This window comes from Hipposideros armiger, unplaced genomic scaffold, assembly GCF_001890085.2.
Source record: "Hipposideros armiger isolate ML-2016 unplaced genomic scaffold, ASM189008v1 scaffold_0, whole genome shotgun sequence".
Taxonomy (NCBI): Eukaryota; Metazoa; Chordata; class Mammalia; order Chiroptera; family Hipposideridae; genus Hipposideros; species Hipposideros armiger.
Genome location: NW_017731350.1, coordinates 2,179,194 through 2,187,325, shown reverse-complemented (window position 1 = coordinate 2,187,325; position 8,132 = coordinate 2,179,194).

Sequence of the window (8,132 nt, the reverse complement as noted above, 5' to 3'; positions counted from 1 at the left end):
TCTAGTTCCTGCTTCCTTGCGGGCATCCTGGCTTCAGTATAGGATGCTAGGTGTAATAGGCAGAGCTTTCTTCTAGAAAACGAGAACTGGCAGGCTCTTGCTCTAGCCAGGGCTGAGCGGCCAGGCTTAGCGTTGTCAGAGCCGTGGCTCTTTGGGTTCTGGGCAGGAGCATGCTGTGCTGTTGGTGCTCTCTGAGTCCTGCGCGACACAGATATGTGTCCAGACCTCCTTCCTCAACTAAGCTGCACTCAGAGTCCTGACGTGAAGCGGTGGCAGGAAGGCTGAGCAGCTGGGTCCTGATTGGTGAGGTTCGTTTTCCTGTAGGTCTGTATTCTCTCTCCCATCTGGTTAGTCCTCTCCTTCAGTAGCTGAGGCGGCCATCGTGTCCTCAAAACCTCCCCTAAAGAGTTTGAGCTCTGAGCAACAGCGGTTCGAGTCCAGCCCGAGCTGAGCAGCCGCTGAACTGCCAACAGGTAGCAGGATGACTCAGCTAAAAAACAAACAAACAAACAAAAAAACCTCCCCTTGGAGTTCTCCCGGTGCCATCACTGCCAAGAGCCCCTCCTATCTACTGCCCTGGGAGCCTCTGCCTGACACGACTTTTCAGACTGGACTAAGGACAGAGGGACAGATGCCATGGATGGCTGAGGAGCACTTTGGCTTAGAAACCCTGGGGTGGGGGACTGCAGGTTAGGGCTTGCGTGGGTCATTCAAAGTGTGTGAGCTATTCCATTCCGTGCACTCCAGTAGTAGTAGAGAAATGTCTTGATCTAGCAGACTTGAACTTAGCACCCTTGGGGTACAAAGCACTATGCAGTGGGAGTACAAGAATGAACAAGATAATCCTCACCCTCAATTGTGAGGCCTCTTAGGTGGTAAGGCATCCAGCGCCACACGTTTGCACATGACCGTTCAAGCTGCTCCAGCATCATTCAGGAAGAACCTGTTGGATTGTCAGGAAAGTCATGACGTGTTTTTTTGTTTTTCAATGCAAAAATGCGTCATGACTTTCCCGACAACCCAGTACTTCATGCAAAAAGCTATTATCATTTTACAGGGATACGAAATGGAAAGGGAACTCGTTTTTTACAATTTTAGTGTGAGCAGGAACTTTTTAATCTAGTACCAACTTTCCAACCATTTAACAGATGCAGAAACTAGCTCAGAAAAGTTAGTGGGTGGCTTACCTGGTCATATAGCTAGGGTTCACATACAAGACCACTTGACTTCAAACCCATCTTTCTATTTTTCTTTTAATAAGCCATTTTGGGCTTTCATGGCATCCAGAACCCAGTGGGAGAGTCAGGCCACACAAATCTAACTAACCAGAGAACAAGTCTAACGTGTGTGGTGGGGGAACTAGTTCTCAGAAAAGAGAGAACAGCACAGATCTGGGGCCAGGGCCACAGGATTGGGGTTTCGGCTGGTTCCTGAGGAAGGGACAAGCGTTAGCATGTGGATGGGAGGAGGATGAAGAATCTTAACCTCACAGCTTGAACGGAGGAGTAGAAGTTCTGTGTCTACAGCACCGCTAGGTGATCCACATTGACCCAGCAGGGCGTTCCTGCTCTGTATTGTTAGAGTCTGATGGACCAGACCAAGAGGTTTGGAAGTAGATTCCAATAGAAACAGGAATTCATAACCCCAAGTGCAGTTTGAACAAGGGTGGGATGAGTTATAAGGCCTTCTGCTCCCCTGGAGAGCTGAGACCTCTCGCGCCCTGCTGATATTAACCCTTCCCAGGCTCTCCACACCTTGGCGCTGGTGAGTGCTCCCTCAGGTACCTGGAGGACTTTGTTGATTGGAAAAGAGAGCATCATGTACAGAAGCCTTCTAGAGCTTCAGGTACCCTTCTTGGGCTATTTGAACACGTCAGAGATTATTTTCCCATGTACTTGGGAATCTGCCACACACATTCCCGCAGAACTCAAGAGAACCTCATCCTCAAGTGGAAGCAGTGCTTGCTGCCAAGCGGCGCACACATTCTCCCGAGTTGCTAAGTGGTGGGAGGTGTTTCTGCCCTGAGCCTTTCTGTGGCTCTCCTAATCATAACACAGCTCTAAGTTGACTAAGCTTTTTTGCCCTACAACTGGAGATGAGATCTTGCCTTGGGAAATAAAAGACACTAACAGCAAGAAACAAACACAGCCCTTTAAATAAAATATCCATAGCTGAACCCGTTTTACATCCATTGAGAACCTTATAAGCTCTGTAATTATTAGCCATAAGCTTGTTTGTTTTTTTAAAGTTAGCTCGTCTTTTTCCTGAGATACTTAAGATATTTGATCTATTTCTTTCTTTTTTTTTTCCCCAGAAGTTAACATGGCTCTAGCACTTCACAAATATTAACCTTCTTTTTTACTTTAACTTTTGGGTGAACCCTTATTCCCCGCTGTGAAAAGAGCTCTGACCTAACATGTTCGCTTCTTATGATTGCAAAGCCATTTCCCCCAACTCTTCACTGCTTACTTTCTTGAAGAAGAAGAAGAATCCCTCAAAATAGGCAACTAGGGCCGGCCGAGTGGCGCGATGGTTAAGAACTGGCTTGAGATGCCAGAGGGCCCCGGTTCGGATCCCACATATGAGGGCCAGTGACACAGCCCTCCACAGCTAAGATGCTGAACAACAGCTCAACCTGGAGCTGGGCTGCCCTGAGTAGCCGGCGATGGCGTAGGCTGCAGCCCCTGCTGCAGTGGGTTGCCATGGGCTACCGTGTGTAGCCAGCAGCCAGCGTGAGCAGCCATCCAGAAGCTGGCGACTGATCTGCCTCGGCCAGGAAAAGTGCAAAATGATGGTGCCAACTGGGGCCAGTGAAGCAACGTCCTCCACAACTAGACTGAAGAACAAAAGGACAGCAACTTGTCTGTTCCCCTTCCCCCAATTCNCAGTGAAGCAACGTCCTCCACAACTAGACTGAAGAACAAAAGGACAGCAACTTGTCTGTTCCCCTTCCCCCAATTCCCCAGCGCTGTTCCCATACCCCAATTCCCCAATAAAAATATTTTTTTAAAAAATAAGCAACTAACTTGGAGCTCTGCGACCTTCATCCTATTCGGGCCTCTTATCACTAACGGGCTGCAGCCATGGGCAAGTCAGTGCACCTTAGGGCTTTAAGTTGAACAGGTAGAGTTGAAATTCCCAGTGTAACAATGACAGGCGTCTGTAATTCTGTAACAAAATCCCATAGACTGGGGGACATTGGCTAGTGGGGGCGTGGAGCCGAGAATGAGTGCCTGGAGGAAATGAGTGCCTTGGGAAGACTAATCTGGCAGCAGCATCTAGAAGAGAGGGTATGGGAGCCATCCCATCACCAGGGAAGCCAATTAGGATGTTGTTGCACTAGACGCAGATGATGGGTGAAGAGGGTCTGGACTAAGAGATAGGAATGGATGGTATTAATATAAAATAGTAGGATAGCAGTATTGAAAAAGGACTACTTGGTGTGAGACCTTGAGGTCGGGAGAAAGAGGACTGATGTAAACCAGAGAGCCAGTTTGGAGTAGGACGTGATGGATTCTGTATGGGCATGATAATGTCAGCTGCTGTGGGACATCTATATGGAGATGTCATGTAGATAATGAAGCTGGGGAAGTGGAGCAAGGTGTGACAGCACTATGTGGCATTTATATGTGATAACAAATGCCACAGAATAGGAACTTGATTCACTAATATACTGCAAGCACCTAGAACAATATTGAGCACATAGTAGATGTTCAATACATTTGACTGAAGCATCAACATAAATGGTTTTGTGGCAGAAGGTGGACACCAGGTTTCATGGGCTTAGTGAGGGACTGGTTTTAGAGGCTGCTGTCATTTGCCAAGAGGCAAGGGGAAAAGGTGTTGGGTTTGGATATGAAAGAGTCTAAAAAAGGCTGGAAAAGTTGTGATGAATCCAGAGGAGGTTAATGAAAGGGTCACCAAGTAGGGCTCAGGGGAAGCTAGACATGGTTTGTGGTAGGGCTGGGGAGGCAGTGTCCTGGGAAGGCCTTCTGCAGGCATGTCACCCACCCTGGAGGACCCTAGAAGTATCAATTACTTCCTCCTAGAGAGGCCCCTGGTCAGTTACCACTAAATGCTGCTGCAGGTTTGCTCTGGGGAGTCAGCTCGTAAGGCACTGGCTTGTTAGCCCATTGGTGGGAGCCTGGGGACTAAGAGAGCACTTGATGGGCTTTGTACCGATCCCACGTCCATTTGTTCACCATCTTTCCATCCATTCATTCCTTCACCAACAGTCAGTCCTGAGTACTTCCTCAGAGCCAGTCTGTGAGCAGCGGGGTGCTGGGGAGGCAGACAGGAAATGCCTTCCCTCCAGGGCACACTCCCCCATCACCGTGCCTCCAGAAGTCCTGTGTGACTGCGTCCTGATCCCAGCCCCGCTCTGGTGAAGCAGGTGGGCGAGATGGAGTGCACAGGCAGGCGATCTCGGGGCAGATTTTACAGGGAAAAGCAAGTCTGCTATTGTAGGGTCTCAGACCTGTTGATTTTGGTAAGCTTGAACCATCTTTTAATTCCTGGGTTTGGTTCCCTTTTGTTTCTCCCTAAATTTTTGGCTACAGTCCTTTTAAAATTCATAGCCTATCTTGGTTGAGCCAAAAGAAACAAGAGAATGGAATTGAATGTTCAGACTGTTTGAGTCAGAGAGAAAGTCGGGCAGTAAACCCTGGCACCAGGTGCCGTGGGCACAGCCCCAAATGGGAGAGGCAGCTCAGAAGGGGTGCACCTGCAGACATACCCACACAGTGCTCTCCTGTTCTACCCTGGGAAGGTTTTATGGTTTCTTTTAAGAATGGAAACTTGAGAGAGATGCGGCAGAAGGGGGAAGTCAGAGACTCGAAGCAGGAGAAGGACCCCATGTGCCATTACTGGCTTTGAAGATGAAGGGGCCCCAGGGCCTCAGCCATGCAACTGCAAGGAACGAAATTCTGCCAACAACCTGAATGAACATGGACGTGGGTTCCTCCCTCATTGACTTGAGATTCCTTGACTTCAGCTGTGCAAGACCTTAAGCAGAAGATCCAGTCACGCCGTGCTGGACATCTCACCCACGGAATCTGAGATAATAAATGTGTGTTGTTTTAAGCTGCTAAAGGGAGGAAGAGGAGGAGGAGGAGGAGGAGGAGGAGGGAGAGTGAAGGGGGAGGAGGAAGGGGAGGAAGAGGAGAAGAAGAATGGACACTGTTCCCTACAAGGAGCCTGAAACCTTTCCCTAGGAGCGTAGCTCTAAGCTAGGGTAGCAGAGGCTGTTGATGGCTGCACTTTCCTTCTCCCCAGTAATGAGGCACCCACTTAGGAACTGACCAGAAAGTCTTTCAGAAAGCACGGGGGTTCTGGTGCTGGAGGGAGGGCCATGAGCTGTGGCCTTCCCAGGGTGGCCACCATGGCCTTTAGCCTGGTGCCCAGTGCAGAGGATCAGCCCTGACACAGAGGAGACCTGTTCTCTGAGTGAGCTTTGCCCAGGCCTGGTGGGGGCTGCTTCCTGGCGCTTCAGGATGCCGTAGCCAGGGAGCAGCGATGGGGGCTGGGGCAGAGAGGCCAGGGAGTGAGGCCGAAGGAGAGAGGCTCAGGCCCTGGCAACCCCGGGTCCTCCTTCCTACCCGTTCTCCCCAAACACTTTCTCTTCCACCCTGGCAACAGGGTTCACTTTGTCTGTGGGATCATGTGGGATCCAAGCCATATCCACAGCCACAGGCACTGCCCCACAGAGGCTGGGGAACTGCCTAGAACCCCACGCCCCCACCCCCAAAGGTACTGACCAGGTGCTGGTGGGATGGCCCTGGAACTCATGGCAGGCACAGGGAGGCCCTGGGAACTCCCAGAGTTGGGGATAGAGTCCTTCAACTATAAAGCAAACTCCCTAAATGCAGTTCTCCACAGAGGTGGGAGAATCTGCCAGGAAGAGTGACAGGGGCTTTCCCATCCTAACCGGCTCTGGGATTCCCTCCAGAGCCTCCTGGCTGCCTCTGCTGCAACCACGGCATGGGTCTCAGGGGGACGCTGCTCCCCCTGACAGTGGCTCAATGCCGTCTGGATGGGCCCCCAGCTTTCCCTATAGACTGGCCTGCACTGAAGTCCCTGAAGGGGTAGGGTCACTGGAGGGAGGTGAACATGGCTTTATCACCCAGCTCTTCCTCTAGACCCCAGATAGACGGCTCCCCTGGCCCGCTGGGTCCTCAGCCCTCGCCCCTTGGACAGGAAGGTGTACCTGTCCCCTCCCTGCCAGCTAGACCAGCAACCCCCCAGGTAGCAGCACAGTGCGGATGGCGGGGCCTGTCCGGCTGCCCAGGTGTCTCCAGGCCCAGTCTCCACACCCACCCATTCTGGTTTTTGTCTGGTTCCTTGGTCTCACATCTCTTGAACACCGACAACTGCACTTTCAGGATGACAAGCCTGCCTCCCTCCCTCCTGGCCATCTCATCCTCCCCTGGCTCTCCCTTTCCTCTGGCGCCTCTCTGCCTCTCGGGTGCCCTTTCCCCTCTGCTCCCTGGTTAACCAGCTGTGTAATGAGCTGCCAGGGCTGGGCTGATGGATGATGGGCCTTCCATTGCTCTGCTCTTCCTCCGCCCCTCTTCGTTCTCCTCCCTTTTCCAGCCTCTTCTCACCACTCCCTCCACCGCGTATTTCACCATCAGGAAAGGGCTCCAAGAGAGAAAGGGCCTGTGGATCAGCCAGTGGAGGAGGGGGGTTGGGGAGACAGTAGGGGTGGTGCAGGCAGCTCCTGCAGATAAGGATTCACTGGACTCCCTGGGAAGCGCTGGATGAATGAGAGAGAATGGTCCTTCGCTGTCCCTGACAGAGCCGAGCCTGGAGGTGGGTGGGGAGGCAGCGGGGCATGGAAGAACTTCTGGGGACTCAGAGCAGCAAATACTGAGTTTGATTGACTCTGGCAGTTATTAGCTGCATGACCTTGGGCAGGTAAGCATGTTTCTCCATCTGTAAACTGCAGATAATACTTTTTTAAATCTACCCCTCAGTGCCTCAGTGTAAACTCAATCCACGTTGGCTCCTGTCCCTGCTGTCAGGGTGCTGGGCCACCCTGTTTCCCTGAAATCACCCCCCCCCCCTGGTATCCTTGATTCCACCCACAAGCTAACCCTTTCCTACAGGCACTCTGTATACCAAGCACATTCACACCCACAATGTAATGTGGTCCCTCTTTTCACAACTAGGGAAGCTGGAAGGCAACAAGGCTAACAGTGACCAGAGTATCGGTAGAGGCCAAAGCAGAGCCAAGGAGCCAAAGTCCAGGGCCTCAGGACCCGGCGTGCCAGCAGCAGCAGGTCGCTGAGAAAGGGGCCAAGGAAAGGTTTGCTGAGAGACTCAACTGGGCATGAGCTTCAAAGGGGCCTGAGGGAGCGAGAGCCCAGCTCTGCCTCTGCCCCTGTCGCTTGCTGGGTGACCTTGGGGAAGTCCTTTTTCCTCTCTGAGCCTCAGTTTCCTCCTCCTCATCTTGCAGGAAGAATGGATTGCATGCTTTGTGACTCTCTCTCTGCAAAGGGACCCAGCATCGTGCATATCCAGCTAGTCCCCATTTCCTCCACCCCCCATTTCCTCATTCTTTCCCACCCCCTCCTATTGCTTCGGGCCTGTAATCAATGAGATGTAAAATGAGAAAGTATCAGGAACTAGCAAAGCATGGAGAGCAGCTGGGGCAGCCTGGGCGCCTCTGAGCAGGATGGACTGCCAGCCTGTCACCTCGGCCCAGCCTCCCACGCCTGACTCAGGCCATCAGGCCAGCAGTGACTCACCCAGCCTAGGCCCGGGGGGGCCCCCAGCTAGAGATCAGAGTGGGAAGGCCCATTTTCAAGGAGTCCAAAGGACTCACCTTAAAATGAGTAATGAAATCTATGTGTATTGACATAGAAAGATGCAGTCAGGAAGTATGGCTGAGTCATAAAAGCCGGGTTACATGATCAAGTCATCCCATTTATGTTATTACATGTGTATACATACATAAAAATATGGGCAGGGAGACTCCAAACTGTGAATAGCAGTTATCTCTGGGAGTAGATTATAGGGAAAACATTCACTTTATACTTTATATACTTTTCCTGTGTTGGACCCTTAAAATAAGCATATACGTATAATATGGCTTTATAATAAAAAGGAGATCATTTTATAATAAAGATATT